We start from the raw sequence: 15,867 nt of genomic DNA on the forward strand, positions 1-15,867 counted from the left end.
TTCAAGTCCATGATTGACCTTGGTGGAATGTTTTGGAACCATGTGAATTCCTTTTCTTCTGAAAATCAAATATACGTTCTGCTCTTAGCACTTGCTTAAAGCTTGCTAAGTGGTCATATGGATCCTCTGATCCACTGTATTTTTTGACCCATTTCTGAAAATCAGCTAACGCGTCTGTTTGGTTCAACTCTCGGTCTCCTGGAAGTTAGTCCTGTTCCGAGTCCTTCAAACCAGTCTGTTGGAAATAGTGACTCATGTAGCTTTGGACTGGCCTTATTGTCACTCGGTTTTCTATGTGATGAGGTGGTTTCTGGTTTCTTAACATTACTCTCAGATGATCTCTCACGGTGTTCATCTCTTGGAATTGTTTCTGGTCCTTGTCCCAATATCCAATCCCTTATGGAATACCTTTGGTATTTGGTTTGTTCTACCTCCTCAAGAGTCATCATAACAAAGTTGTTGTTATAACAATCCCTAAACAGGTAGATTGGTAGATCTGTTGATCCCTTATCTTTGATCTTGAAGATACAGATGATCTTCATGGCCGTTATTGTCCTGATTTGGCATGCAAAGTCCACAGAAGATCTTTTACGTTTCTATCCTCCCAACAATAGACCCCTGTCCTAGGATTATCCGTACTAAGCCGTTTCAAAGGCTTCAAATTTACTTGACCGTATCCCTTGAATTCTAAAGTTGGTGGTCCTTCTTTTACTGACATATTTGGGATTATGGTGTTACTTCTAACCCCCATTTGTCTATCACGTCAGGGTTTTCGACTTGTACATACTGAGTTCCGTTTCTGTCCATGTATTTTTCCTTGTTTGTTTGCCCTAATCTCTTCTTCGAACTTAATACCATGGTCATCAATGCGAATAGAATACTCCTCGTTAGGGTCCAGGTAAACCTGAGCTCTATGGCGGTTAGTCTTATAAAAAGAGAGTATATGCTTATAGCGCATTGTTGTTTTGGTTTTCGAGTGAGTCGAGTAAGAAGATATTTCAGATGTTGAATCTGAAAAAGTGTCTGAGATTTCTCAAGGATTGTGTGCAAGGAATTGCTTTGATTCACGCTATCTTCGGTGGATACTCTATTGGAGGTTTCTCTGAATATACCTTGATTTCCTAATACACGACCAGATCTAAGGTTCATAAAGACTGGTGAAGCCCTGGATAGAGTACTTACCTTTGGATTGACTTGTCGTCAATTTTCACTTGACTTGATTGCAACCTCTGTTGAATGCCGATTCCTCGTCTGCAACCTGATTCCTGTACAAATTTGATCAAGTGAGCTATTCTTCTATAAGGACATTAGATTTTTTGCTAACTGTCGTGATTGGTCTATGTGTATCACTTCAAATTGAGCTATGGGAGTCAGCAATTGACTTTCAGATTCGACTTTAGCAAAAATCAAAGGATTAATCTGTAACCTAGAAACTGAGTGAACATGTACCAATTTGGATCCGATTGAACCCAAAATTGCCCAGTGGCTTTGTATTATGTTGGTCTAACACTTTACAAGTTCAAAAGTCAAAACTGGTGTGCCTGGGTAACAGTAGTAAATAATCGCGATTATTTACTTTTGCTAGTTTTTTGTACTTTTTGGCTTGGTTTGGCAAGTATACAAGTCCCTAGACAAGTTTGGACAAAATCTGATCAAGTTTATCAACTGTTTTGTGTCCGCAAACTCTGATTTCAAGAAACTGGCTTACGTCTCACTTTTGTGATCCAAATTTCACAAAAATTGATTTGTGGGGTCTACTTGATATTCTTAACTTGTGGTATGCTCAAATTTGCAAAATTTTCAAGTTTTGAAGCAGATGTAAATAATCGTGATTATTTACTCCAGCTAAATTTTTGCAATTTTTTGTCCCAACTTTGACACAGATCTGTTAAGCACCTCAAATTAAGGTCCCTAGCCAAGTTTCATCAAGTTTGGGCAATTTTTGGTCAAATGGTCATCAATTTTGTGTCTGCAGACTAACTTTGCAAATTTGGTCACAATTTTCAATCCAGTGATCCAAATCTTACCAAACTTGGTTTGGGGACTTATTACAACATGGTAAAACTAGTGGTATGCTAACTTTGTTAAAAAAGTTGAAAAATGGGTCAGATATAAATATTCACGATTATTTACAACTGACAACTTTTTGCATCTTTTTGGTCAACTAAGCATGTACACATGTTTATCACATCAATATAAGCGTATGAATTAAATTCAACAAGTTTGAACAAATTTTTTCCCAATTTACACTCAAGATTCAGAAAGTCAGTACAAACTTTAGTTTTTTGTCAGTTTGGTGATCCAAATCTTTTGTGCCTTTACAAAAGTTGTTTGTACACATGCAATAAGTCAATGGTATGAACCTTGGTCAAATCTGAGCTAAAAATTAATAATCGTGATTATTAACTTCAGGCTTTAAATGAACCAATTTTTCAATTTTTCAATGGACAATCTTTTTATGAGCTATTTTAAGCCTATGAATCAAGTCAAAACTTAATTTGGCCTAAAATGTCAAGAAAAAGTAAATAATCTGAGTTTCAACCAACTCTTGAAATTTTTACCTCAAAGTGTCCTTGAGCTTACCAAGTGGTTCAGACAACTTTTAAGCTTACTCTCCAGTCGGATTGGGTGGTTTGGAGTCTTTTCGTGCTATTTCTAGCCGTAGACCTGAAATTCTGCAACTTCTAATAACAACTCACAATGATTCTTTGAGAGAGAGCAATGTTCTGAAATCCACCTCGGATCCTATTTACCCTACTCTTAGATTCTCATGCAATGGGGTTGTGGAAAGTGTTCACAAACACTCGTTGTCTTGTCTTTTATGGTTTTCTGAGCATTGATCTTAAGACTTGTTTTGTCTACCAATCATCCTCAAAATCCTAATCTATTTCTACAATCCTACAATCCTAAAGGTACTCAACAAGTACGATTACTTCCAAGCTACCTCTACACACAGCAAAAAACGACAATCTCAGGCTATGCGGTTTCTAAAAGAAAGTTTTGAACTCTAGGTGATCCTAGAGGAAGTTAAAGGATAACTTGACAAGACGCTCGTGTTTTTTCTTAGTTTAGGTCTCTTCGATCCCCAGCAGTGGCACCAAATGTGGGACGCATGTCTAACCTCACCCTCCTATCTTATTGCAGTATTAGCGAGAATCACGATTGAATTGTCAATCCATGGGACGAAGTTGACTCGACTAATGCATAGAGGCTACAAGAGGTTGTCAATCTCTCGGAAAACAATTAACGACTCGCATCTAACTCAAGCTACACTCAAGTGACTGAAATCACTAAGCCAATCGCTCATCGGCAAACAAATCACATCCGTTACAGCATCAAATGACATCCAAACGAAACGAAACTTCTAGGATATGTTTATAAGACCTAAGCACGCATGCTTATGGTCTCAAACCCCACTTTAGGTCAAGTTTCAAAATCACGATTATGAACAGCAGTGGATTTTTGACCTAGTCGTTTTCGACCCAGAATGCATCTAAATGCTTAGCAATGATGCCCCAATACCCCGCCTATGCTTAGTTTTTTATTTGAAAGTGTAAATTTCTAGTTATGATAAAATTAGGCCGCGGGTCGGCGACGCCAAAAGCTACAAAATATCGTGATGTATTTACATCAATGCGTAGAGCTCTTACCTGCGGTTGCAATGCAACAAACACGACTGCAATGTGACAACCTGGGAGGGAGTAGGAAGCGTGAAAAGGAGAGAATTGAGCGTCGTTAGCTCACGCTGTGTATTTCATTATCCAAAACTTGACAATAACTTACAAAAATTGGCTTTTATACCTTAGCCAAGGTTTTTGATGGTCAAAACTAATAATCTGGGAGTCCTACCAAAGATGGATAATGACAGGTTGATACAATCTGGAAGCTTGTAGCCCCGACTCATTAATTACAGAGTTTATCCGAGAAAATAGGAGTTATAATATCCCCGATTTATCAGCATAATAAGTGTTTTACAATGAGAACTCCAAAAAATAGTATCCATGTTAGCTTGCTGCTAACAGAGCACCTGCCCATGGGATTGAGAATCCATGCACTATCTACTAAAAATAAAGAAGACATGCATGATGAAAATTTCCATGATCATTTTCTTAAATATGCATTGCATTACGCTCATCATAAAACTTTTGTAAATGCATAGATTGCTAATCTTTGGAAACCAACGAGTACTAATAGGATTACTACACTTAATATGTTATTTGTAAACTAGATAAGTAGGTCTAGATCAAACTTTAACCTTTAGTGTAGCTATTAATTCCGAGACAAGCTAATAATGCCAACGCTCTATCTCATTAATTTATGTGGGTCCCTAATTGATACTTGATTTATACTCTCTACTTGGCAATGCAGCTTTCATAATTTCATGCATTGCATGCTTGCCATTTTTGCTTGTTCTTACATTTCCATATCTTCAATGAACTTGCCTTATATTGAACTAGCATACTTCCACAATGCTTAATTGATTTTGTAGTCCTCAAATACAGCTGAGGGGTTGTGATATTGCAAGAGGACGAGTGCATAGTCTTGTGGTGCTGCCTCAGTTGGCATATTCATAAATTTTGAGGATGGAATTTATCTTATATTGAGTCATGGCCGAGCTTGTCAATCTCGTAGGTGCATGGTCAATGATTGGGTGATCGCCTATGAGAGGTGCATCAAAAACTTTATTAGATAAGAAATTAGTGTTGATGAGACTAGCTAATCGTGGGTTCCCGTGTGTGAAAGGGACTGACCCTTAGATAATCCGTTTTAAACTTAAAAACTCTCTCATTCTCATATGTGGAATACACAGAGTGCTCATGCTCCATCTATTTATCCATTCCGTGATTGTGGTTGTGAGTGAGTGAGTGAGTGAGTGAGTGAGTGTGTGTGTGTGTGTGTGTGTGTGTGTGTGTGTGTGTGTGTGTGTGAGAGAGAGAGAGAGAGAGAGAGAGAGAGCATGATTGATCATTGCATGTCAGCACTGGCGAGGCAGCTGAGCAACAACGACGAGATCCTTCTTCACTACATTGTGAGACTCCCTCATGTACGATGACACAATGAGGTGAGTGACACAGTGTCCACATCTATTATGCTTGCATGCAGCAAGGTTGTGTGTTTACATCCTTCGTGGCTTGCACACGGTGCATAGCAAGGCCCCTGCACTTGACACCTTAAATGGTTGGTTGTATACTCTGCATCCATGAAAAGATTTGTCCATAGGTATGCCGATGAATGTGAACAATGTTGCAAGAGTTAGCATCCATCAACAAACAAGAAATAGGAAAGTAGACATGAATTGTAGGGTGAGGGTTGTTGCATTAATAGTCAAACTAGGGTGGATGGATGTGAAATCATGGGCTTACCCAAAGCATTTTTGTTGCTAGCCAAAGAAGATAAGGGCACATTTAAAACTCTTCTACTTATTAGGTAAAATTTTGAAGCATTGATGAGTATTTGCACTAAACCTTATAGAACTTTGTCAGTTTTCTTCAAGGCAGTTGTTAGCAGCTAAATTTTGCGATTTAGCCCACTAAAAACACAATAAGTCCCAACCTTTTCAAACATGGGATACAGCCATCACAAACTCTCCAAAAAAAAAGAGGGTTCAATGATATTATGTAGAAGAAGTATGTTGCCGCGATTTTGGCAGCAGGTCAATTTAGTGGGAATCTTCAAAGATTTGCACTGCTTGATCAAAGACGAAAAGGCAGCAATCGCTATCTGGCGGGCGAGAGAGAATGAGAAGAAGAAAATTTTTGAGGTCGCAGACTTGTCAGATAGCGAGGGTGGCCGCGTTGTAGGCCTGGCAGACCTGTGAGATAGCAAGCGTCGCCGCGTTGTAGGGTTGCGGTGTCAGCGCGAAGGTGGAGAGAGAGAGAGAGAGAGAGGGGGGGAGATGCCAGTCGAGTGTGGCTGCATGGATCTAGGCGGGCGAGTCTGCAGGCCTTCTGTGAACGAGGAGCTCTCATGCGCAATGCAGCAGGGCAGGTGACGATGACGAGGGGGCGTGTTCTGTGCGCAGCAGGGCTTTGCGCGCTTGCAAGGCAGAGAACGTTCAGGGACTTGGTGCAGCTTACTGCGATCACGGGCGGAAGGGGAGGAGAAAGACGCGCAGGGCGTGCGGCGGATAGGGGCGCGTACAAGAGGCGGAGACAGGCTGCAGGGAGCAGACCTCGCGCGTGCACTGCATGCAACTTAAGCACTGGGTTTGAAAGTTAAGCTCGACGCGAATCTGGCAGAGAAATTAATTAATGAGAGAACATTAGACCCAGTATGTACCCAGTTATCTATGAGGGAGGCACCGCACGCCTAGCTAGGTACGATTGGGGGCAGGGGACCATCGGCCCCCCCATCAGGCCGACGGTCCCCTGCCCCCAATCTTACCTAGCTAGGTATGGGGGGCCTCCCTCACAGAAGCTCATGATGTTGAGGTAAGTCACAATGTGGGAAATATTGTGAGAATTTATCCAAAACTTCCAGTGGCCTAAACCTAAACGACTGTTTGTTCATGAGAGTGATTTCTCAAGGATGCCAAACACTCGTGACCACAAGTGTCCTTTAAAACAATCACCCATGAAGTCCGAGGGAGTAAATAATGGCTTTAATATTAGGCTCGCCTTCTCAAAAATCTTAAATTGGTTTGCAAGATAATGGGTAAAGTTTTGTAATAAAGAAACACATTTGCTAGAATGTGTGAAACTTCTCTGACTGCTTTCCACTAAAGTTTTGAGATGGCAAGATTGTGAAGTGGATATCATGTTTTCTTCTTATCGTTCTTGCTCTATTGATATGGTTGAGGTATGCTTGGATCTAGGGAACTTTGTATTTTTATTTTTTTTTTTCGTGCTTTGTATTTTTTTGCACGAGAAAAGAGTCCAAGGATTTCTTTTGCTTGAGCCTTCACAAGAAGTTTTGGATAAATTATCACAATATTTCCCACATTGTGACTTACCTCAACGACCGACGGCCCCTGCCCCCAATCGTACCTAGCTATGTATGCGGCGCCTCCCTCACATGAGCTCATGATGTTATGCATTGTATGAAAAACACTAAGAAAGACTCCGTTTTCCTACATGAGAAAATTTATAAATCTTCTTATGAGCTTATGCTTAAGGCCAAGAGGCGTAGCATCTACTTGCTAAAATTATGCTCTTTTTCACAAAAGATTTTTCAAAAGTTTCTTATACAAGTTCCTAATAATGTTCGTGCTCTATATTCTTTTGCAAAAACGAGTCCAAGGATCTCTTTCGTTTGAGCCTTGTCCACTTTGGCATCCATTAATTAATTTGCCGCGAAGATTCCCTCCATTCCTTAACTTTTAAAACTGGGAGCTCAGTTGGAGCACATACACATGCTCTGTTCCTCGCCCTACTCGACTGCGTCCTCCTTCCCTTGCTCGGTTGTGAGCGTGACGTCGCCTCTTCAAAATTCAACAGTCAATACTGTGCGAGTCCTGCAATGCCTCTCCCTCCTTCCAAATCGCTTGCGGGTCTCTATCCCTTTTGAGCTCTCTCTCCCTCTCTCTCTCTATGGCGCACATGCCATCTGCCTCAGACACTATGCGCCTCTCCCCTTTTCTCACTCCACTCAAAACCTGCAACGAATTGGTTCGCCTCTGTTACCTCCCCTCTCCCCGCCCCTGGCCAGACCAAAGGGCCGCCTGATCAACTGTTCACAAAACCCTCTTGCTTACCAGCCTGGACCATCGCGGCATGAAGAGGAAGGCCATTGCATACCGCATCCCCTGGCACTGACGCGCGGCATCAGCCTCTCCCGAGTCTCCCTGTCTACGTGTTCCCACAGAAACACTGTCTCTCTCGTATGACAGGTCTTGACTCGAACTCCTCGCCGGACAGATTTTTAAGGTCTCTTGCAATAGTTTCCTACCACATTAAAATACTCTTCTTCTCCTCTCTCTCTCTCTCTCTCTCTCTCTCTCTCTCTCTCTCTCTCTACGTGCCATTCACTGCCTTTTGACCCCGTAAAACCATAGGGAATCTCCACCAGGCCTAATTTTTGAAGGCTTCGACGCCCTTCGGAGGCACTTTTATCCTTCAATGAAGGGCAAAAATATTTTTACCCCTCGACTCCTCCCGCTTGCCTCTTGCGTGCGACAAGTGCATTGTCCCCTCGGTCTTATCATGAAAACGACTAGACATATTGGCATTCCCTCTCAGTTTAATTTTACAAGCGCACAAGAGCAGAGAACAAGAGAAGAAGAAAAAGAAGAAGAGACCTTAAAGATCTATCTGACGAGGAGACTTGAACTCAAGAGTTCTTATACAAGACGAAAACGCCATTTTTGAAACTAAAAACGACATGATATCAAGCCGAGACACATTCTTGCCTGGGAAAAAAGTTCGTCGCTTTTGCCTCTCTCCATCTCATCGATGTGCCATGCCCATGAGAACCCCCCCTCTCTTCCTAAATTATCTTTCATCCAAACTTTTAAACAAGCATCTTTTGTGATTCTTATAAAAACTATTGAAAAACAACGTTTTGGGGACTACTTGCTAAACTTAATGCTCTTTTTCACACAAGATTGTTTCACATTTTGCACAATAATCTTGCACTAAACTAGTGTAGGTAACAAATCCTCATGCATGGATAGAGTTATAACCAATACATCTAGGAAGTGTACTATGACTCGCTTTCCCTATAGAATGGATACGCGCGACGTAGTGCACATTCTACAATTTATCATAAATTGATGATAATTATGGCTTGGAAGTTCACTCCAAATCCTCTCTTTTTTTTTTGCATTTTTAGAGATATAGAAACCTAAAATTGATTGGTTAGCAAATGAAACTTAAAAATTGAGTTATTGGTATCTAGTTATTTTGGTGGAATTGGATGCCAAAATTGTGGTAAAAAGGTCCAAATTTTATAGATTTGAAGTACATACGTATGCAAAACACTGTCTTTTCACTGCGTTTTACCAAAATGTATGGTTTGTTAAATGGGCAATGTCGATTCATGGAAAGAGTATCAAACCAACCTTTAGATGGATTGAGGACCTACTACCTAAACGGGCATTAAAATACATAGGAAATTTCTACATATGGCAAGGGCCAACTTTGTTTTTGAAGTAAACCGAGCTTGGTAGTACACTTGAAAGTATTGAGAAAAATCAAGCCTTGGAAATACTTTGGCAATACTTGGATAAGTTGGAAGGATCAGTAAGCTACAAGGGTAATTGATTCGTTTACTATATATGGTATGACCCTAGTGTAGTACCAAATAATATGATGCAATAAAATTTTCATGAATATATAGGAAACTCTTCAAGTATGACGAGTCAAATAGCATCTCCTTCAAGCCATGTTGAGCCCTATTCTTAGGTGTATAGTGTCGAGATGAATGAAGGATCCTTCTCGCTACAAAATTAGTGTTTTGAGATACCATGCATGCAATTCCACTCTTTGGAGTGATGAACTAATTTATATTTTTAGGATGCTCTACTTTACAAGGCATTGTCTAATTGTGAGATAGAGAGTAAGAGAGAAGCAGAACCATGGGCTACATCTCTAGCCTCTAGTTCCAAAATAAGAGGTGGATGTCCACCACTCCATCCAACCAATCATATACGTCCATACTAAGTATATGCCCCTTGGTATGTCATCCTATGGCTCCTAGCCCTAGGTTCTTCATCTCTACATTCTACCCCTAGGATCCATTGTTCTCACATTACTTCCCCATTAAAGAAGAGTTTTCTTACCAAACAACAAAAGTGGAGTACATCTATATACAAACACTATTGTTTTCCAAGTGGCTTTTTTATTGATGAAAGTCCACAATTCATGAAAGTCCATTGTCCTTTTAGGCTTATAATTCCTTGTTCTGCCACATTTTCATCTTGATGCAAGTGTCGAGAGCCTTAAACAGCTTACATGAAGTATTGGATCTTGGGGGGTGCACTATGTGATCATGTTAATGTACCACGTGAGTTCAATAGGAGGGGTTTAAAATTCAAAAATCTTAGGCAATTTAACAGAGATACATTAAAATAAGGGGTCTTTATATTCAATTTTGGACAAACATCCTAATGTAAGGTGTCATTTTATTCATTCAAAAACATGTTTAAAAAGGAGTTTTTTAATTACCTTGCTAATGCACATTATATAGGGGGTATTGAATAATGCACCCCCTGAGTATTGGATGTACACACTGTTACCATATACATGTGGTAGTGATGTGTGTGAACACACTAGAACCACCGGGGTATTTCTTCCCTCTTTAGGAGGTTTTTTCCCCGTGCATTGTATATACGCCCATCACTCTAGGGCTATCTATCTTTCCATTGCACACTAAGTAACACACTCTCTATTGTGTGCCTTGAGATTCCTTCCTCTTCTCCAAGCTGTGTGTGTTTCTCTGCAATACTAATTCCAACAATTGGTATCAGAGCAGGTTGAGTCCTCCCTGGCTTAGTCGCCAGCTGCTCCAGCACACGCCTACTCACTTTCTCCAATTTCAATGAGCTTAGTCTACTTAGATTTTTGATTCGGGCTCATTTCGGCCTCCGTTTCCACTACAAGCAGTGCTGCACAGGCTATTTTGTCATTTTGTGAAGAGTTTCTGTCAGTGATGTTTTTTGCATAACAGATACTTTACAATCTTCTACAGTTTGTGCTATATAAGACGTGTTGTTCCCGCTTCCTTTCTCCTCTTTTCGGGCAGATTTCACATCAGGTGCAGCATTTACCATGACTGACAACAACACAGATGTGTTCAAGATGTTTGTTGCTGAGGACAGGTTGGATGGGGACAATTACCCTTTGTGGGCTTACATGATGCAACATGTTCTTGTGTCAAAGGGCGTCTGGAATATTGTGCAGGGCATTGATGTACGTCCTAGTTCTTAGGATGCAGGCGATGTTGAGGATGTTGCAGGTCTTGCTGCAAGGATTGCTGCTATTAGAGTTGTTTTGCCTACGGCAGAACAATCTCGTTCGGATGTAAAGGATGCGTAGGCTCATGCATTGATTGCGTTATCTGTGAAGCGCACCATTGTTCCTCACATTCGTTCAGCAAAATCTGCAAAACAGGCTTGGGATATTTTGGCTGGTCTTTATGCAAGTCGGAAAATTGCTTTGCTGCGTAAAGAGTTGGAGTCAAAGATTATGCATGACGAAGATGATATGGACACTTTCCTAGCTGGTATCAAGGATATCAATGAGCAGCTTATTTCTGCAAGTGAAGTCATTTCAGACAGTTCCCTTGTGCAGACTGTTCTTGATGCCTTACTAGATTCATACCAGACTTTTGCTAGTACTTGGAGACTGATGACCCAACGAAATCATGAAGTTGTCAAGTTTGATGCATTATGCACATTGTTGTTGCAAGAGTCACTTTCCAGAAAAAACAGGGCTAGGCAGCGTGCAGTTGAACGGGCTTTTATTGCTTCTCAAAGAAAGGGTGGTAACAGCAATGCAGCCACTTCTTATGGTTCTGCTGCGAGTGGAAAAACTTCTGTTCCTAATGCTTCTGCTGGCAGCAATTCGTTTGAAAATTCTGGTGATAAGGGCAAAAAGAAGATGTGTTGCCATTATTGTAAAGCTAATGATCACTCGATCAAGCAGTGTCCTAAGTTGAAGGCCAAAGAGGCTAAGAAGAAAGAGGGTGGTTCCACTACAAATGCTCGTTCCACTACAAATACAGCCATTCTTGAGTCTTCTGTGAAAGGATATTGTGATGCTGATGTTGATGCAGAATGGGCTTTTAGTGCAGAGTGCACTTACAATCCTGTTGTCCATGATGCATGTTTGTCAGTTGTTGCTGCAGATTCACATGTGTGGTATTTCGACAGTGGTGCTACAAAGCACATTACCTCACATCGTGAATTGTTCACCTCTCTCGAGTCTATCCCTCATGGGAATTTAGTCACTTGTGCCAACAATGCCTCTTATTCGGTTCAGGGAGTTGGAAAGATTGTCCTTACTACTACAAATGGCAGTTCTTTCACACTTGTTGATGCACTTTATGTACCTAGGATCAAGAAGAATATTTTGTCTGTATCTACACTTGCTAGACTTGGACTTGGAGTCAAATTTGTGGATGAGAGATGTACAGTTCATGATCTCAGTTTTGGTGATGAAATTGTTGCATCTGGGCTTTTTTGTCGTGGGCTGTATAAGCTCACTTTGTATGACAAGTGTGGACAAAATTTTGCAAATGCAGTTGCAGATTCAAGGGCTATTTCAAATGCAAAACTTTGGCATGCATGTTTTGGTCATCTGAATTTTGTCAGTTTGCTGCGTTTGCAGAAATCTGATATGGTTGCTTCTTTGCCACCTCTTGAAGCACCTGTCAAACATGTTTGTGAAGGCTGTATTTTGGGTAAAATGCAGCGTTCTAAGTTTCCAAAGGATGGTTCAATTAGGGCCACATGCAAGTTGCAGCTTGTGCATAGTGATGTTTGTGGGCCCATGCAAACTCCGTCCTTGGGCAATTACTTGTACTTCGTGACTTTCATTGATGATTACTCCAGGCATGCATGGGTATTTCCACTTAAAGCGAAGTCCGAAGTTTTTATGTGCTTCAAACAATTCCTGTCTATGGCTGAAAATATCTAGAAATGTACTATGGGTACCCTCCGTTCCGATCGAGGGGGGGAGTATATGTCTCATGAATTTAATGCATTTCTGGCTAGTCGTGGGATAAAACACCAATGTACAATGCCTTATACACCTCAGCAAAATGGTGTTGCTGACAGGAAAAACATGTCACTTATGGAAATGGTACGATGTATGGTCAAAAGTCAATCTTTGCCGCATTCTTTTTGGCTTGAGGCAATCATGTCTGCCACTTATGTACTAAACAGGCATCCTATGAAAGCTTTGCAGTCTATTACTCCATATGAAGCATGGCATGATAGAAAGCCTTCTATTGAGCACATGCGTGTTTTTGGCTGTTTGGCATATGCTTTGGTGCCACAAACAACGCAGAAAATTGGATGATAAGGATGTCAAATGTATTTTTGTTGATTATAGTGCTGAAGCAAAGGTTACAGGTTGTATCATCCGCAAACAAAGTGTATTCTGGTTTCACGGGATGTAGTGTTTGTGGAAGATTCTGTTCAACCCTTGCTGTCATGTACTAGAGACAGTAATGTAAGCTCATAGGACATTTATGACACTTTGTTGCCTCTTTTTAGTGGTGGAAGTTTGAATGTAAATTCCAATGAGGCAAATGTACAGCCTACGGGGGGTTCAAAAAATATTATAGATCAGCCTATTATTGATGCAGATGTACATGATGTACTTGATGAGGAAAGGGCTGAAAATGAGCAGGCTAGAGGTATGCCAAAATGGTTGTTGCATACATTGCGTGATTGTAAATTGGATGCACCTTTGTCTAGTTGTACTCGTTCAGGCTCTCACCATGCATATTATGCATCAGATTGTTATACTTTGGTTGTGTCTAGCTTACATGATGTTGAGGAACCTCTGCCTTTTGATGAAGCACAAAATTCAAAAAATTGGATGGCTGCCATGCAATCAAAATATGATGCACTGATAGAAAATGAAACATGGACTTTATGTGATTTGCCTCCTGGCAAAAAGGCCATTGGTATGAAGTGGGTTTACAAGTTGAGCCGGATGGTGAGATCGATCGCCATAAGGCTCGACTTATTGAAAAGGGTTATGCACAGCAAAAAGGCATAGATTATGAAGAGATTTTTTGCTCCCACTTGTCGTATGACTACTGTGTGTTTTCTATATGCATTGGCAGATCATTTTGGTGGGATGTACATCAATCAGACATTGTTACTCCTTTCTTGAATGGTGACATATTTGAGGAAGTATATGTAACGCAGCCTCGCGGTTTTGTCAAGAAAGGACAAGAGGACAAAGAGTGGAGATGTAAGAAGGTTTTGTATGGATTGAAGCAATCTCCTCGTGCTTGGTATGAGAAATTTGACACTCATTTGGTCAAACAAGGCTTTCGTAACAGTCCAACAAAAAGCACATTGTATGTAAAGCGTGAGGGTGATGTACTTCTCGTCGTGGTTCTTTATGTCGATGATTTGTTGATCACTAGACCAAATGAGAGACATTTTGTTGAATTTAAGGCTGATTTGAATGCTACTTTCAAGATGAAAGATTTGGGGCAGTTGCATCATTACTTGGGTATACAGTTTAAGCACTGTGATTGTGGTATTCCCTTGTGTCAGAAAAGTTACATGAGACATTGTTATTTAATTTTGGACTTTAGGATTGCAAACCTATTGCCACTCCCATGGAAATAGGTTTGAAGTTGAGTCTACATGATGCTGGTGATCCTGCTGATGTCACTCTTTACCAAGTTGATGTTGGCTGCCTCATTTATGTATGCAACACGAGGCCGGATATTCATTTTGCAGTCTCACATGTCAGCAAATTTATGCACAGCCCAGGGTCTAAGCATTGGCAGCTACCTCTTAGTAGCACTTTACATCTTGGCTTGTTTTATCCCAAGGGGGGACCATTGCCGCCAGACTTACATGCTTTTTCGGACTCATATTGGGCTGGTTGTTTTGACACAAGAGTGTCCACTAGTGGTTTTTGTTTCATGCTTGGCAGCTCATGTATATCATGGTTGAGCAAGAAGCAACCTATTGTGGCCACTTCTAGTTGTGAGGCTAAGTACAGGGCAGTCTTCACAGCTACGGGTGAGTGTGTATGGCGCAGACGTCTTATGATTGATTTGGGTGTTGAATAGGACACTGCCAACACTATCTACACTCACAGTCAGAGCGCATTGGCAGTTGCGAGGAACCCAGTGTTTCATGCTCGCACAAAGCACAGAGGTGCATTACCACTATGTAAGGGAGAGGTTCTCAGCAGGAGAGATCGGCTTGGCTTATGTGCCAGCACAGGACAACCTTGCAGAACTTTTCACATAGGCATTGTCTTGTGAGAAGCTCGAAGCTTTCCGCAAAGCTTTGGGCTTGCTCCCCTTTGTGGACCGATCATGTCCTCAGGGCATGGCACGTCCCTTTACTCATGTGCCAGCTCTCGTTCACCGCATCACTCCAAGGGGGATTTGTTACCATATACATGTGGTAGTGATGTGTGTGAACACACTAGGACCGTCCGGGTATTTTTTCCCTCTTTAGGAGGTTTTTTCCCCCCGTGCATTGTATATACGCCCATCACTCTAGGGCTATCTATCTTTCCATTGCACACTAAGTAACGCACTCTCTATTGTGTGCCTTGAGCTTCCTTCGTCTTCTCCAAGATGTGTGCGTTTCTCTGCAACCCTAATTCCAACACACACGAATGGAATGGAAGATCCAAATAACTTGGGGTTTTTAACTTCTGAAAAAGAAACTTGATGATGCTTTCCATCAGCATTACAACTTCTTGTATCTATGTTGTGATTTCCAAACCTTTTGGTGAGATGACTTCAACATATCCATATGTTCTTGGATATAGTCGTTGGCATGTTGAAGTTTTTTCAATCACCAACCCCATCGTAAGTAGTGACCTAGGCTAAAAGCCATACATTAGCATGAATGGAATTTACAGTCACATTCTAGGCACTTTTATAAGAAATCCCAAAAATTGGTAAATCATATTTCCATTCTAATTTTTTCTTGATTGTGTATGTTTGTAGCATATCCTCAAGCTCTTGATGTCTAACCATTTGTCTCTCAATGATTGGATGGACTTAGAGTGAGTTGCATGCTCGATCTCTTACAAACAATTCTCTAATAGTGACCCAAACTTTGGATTGCGATCATTTATTACGTTACTAGGAATCCCATATATCTTGTAAATAGTCTCTCCTAATAATCTCATTGAGTCAGTTTCAAAGGTTTTTGCATCTTTAATTATTTTGTGTCAAAAAACCCGACTGCTTTGAAACTTTTTTGTTTTGCCC

This window comes from Adiantum capillus-veneris, chromosome 13 (genome assembly GCF_014529385.1).
Source record: "Adiantum capillus-veneris isolate H3 chromosome 13, ASM1452938v2, whole genome shotgun sequence".
Taxonomy (NCBI): Eukaryota; Viridiplantae; Streptophyta; class Polypodiopsida; order Polypodiales; family Pteridaceae; genus Adiantum; species Adiantum capillus-veneris.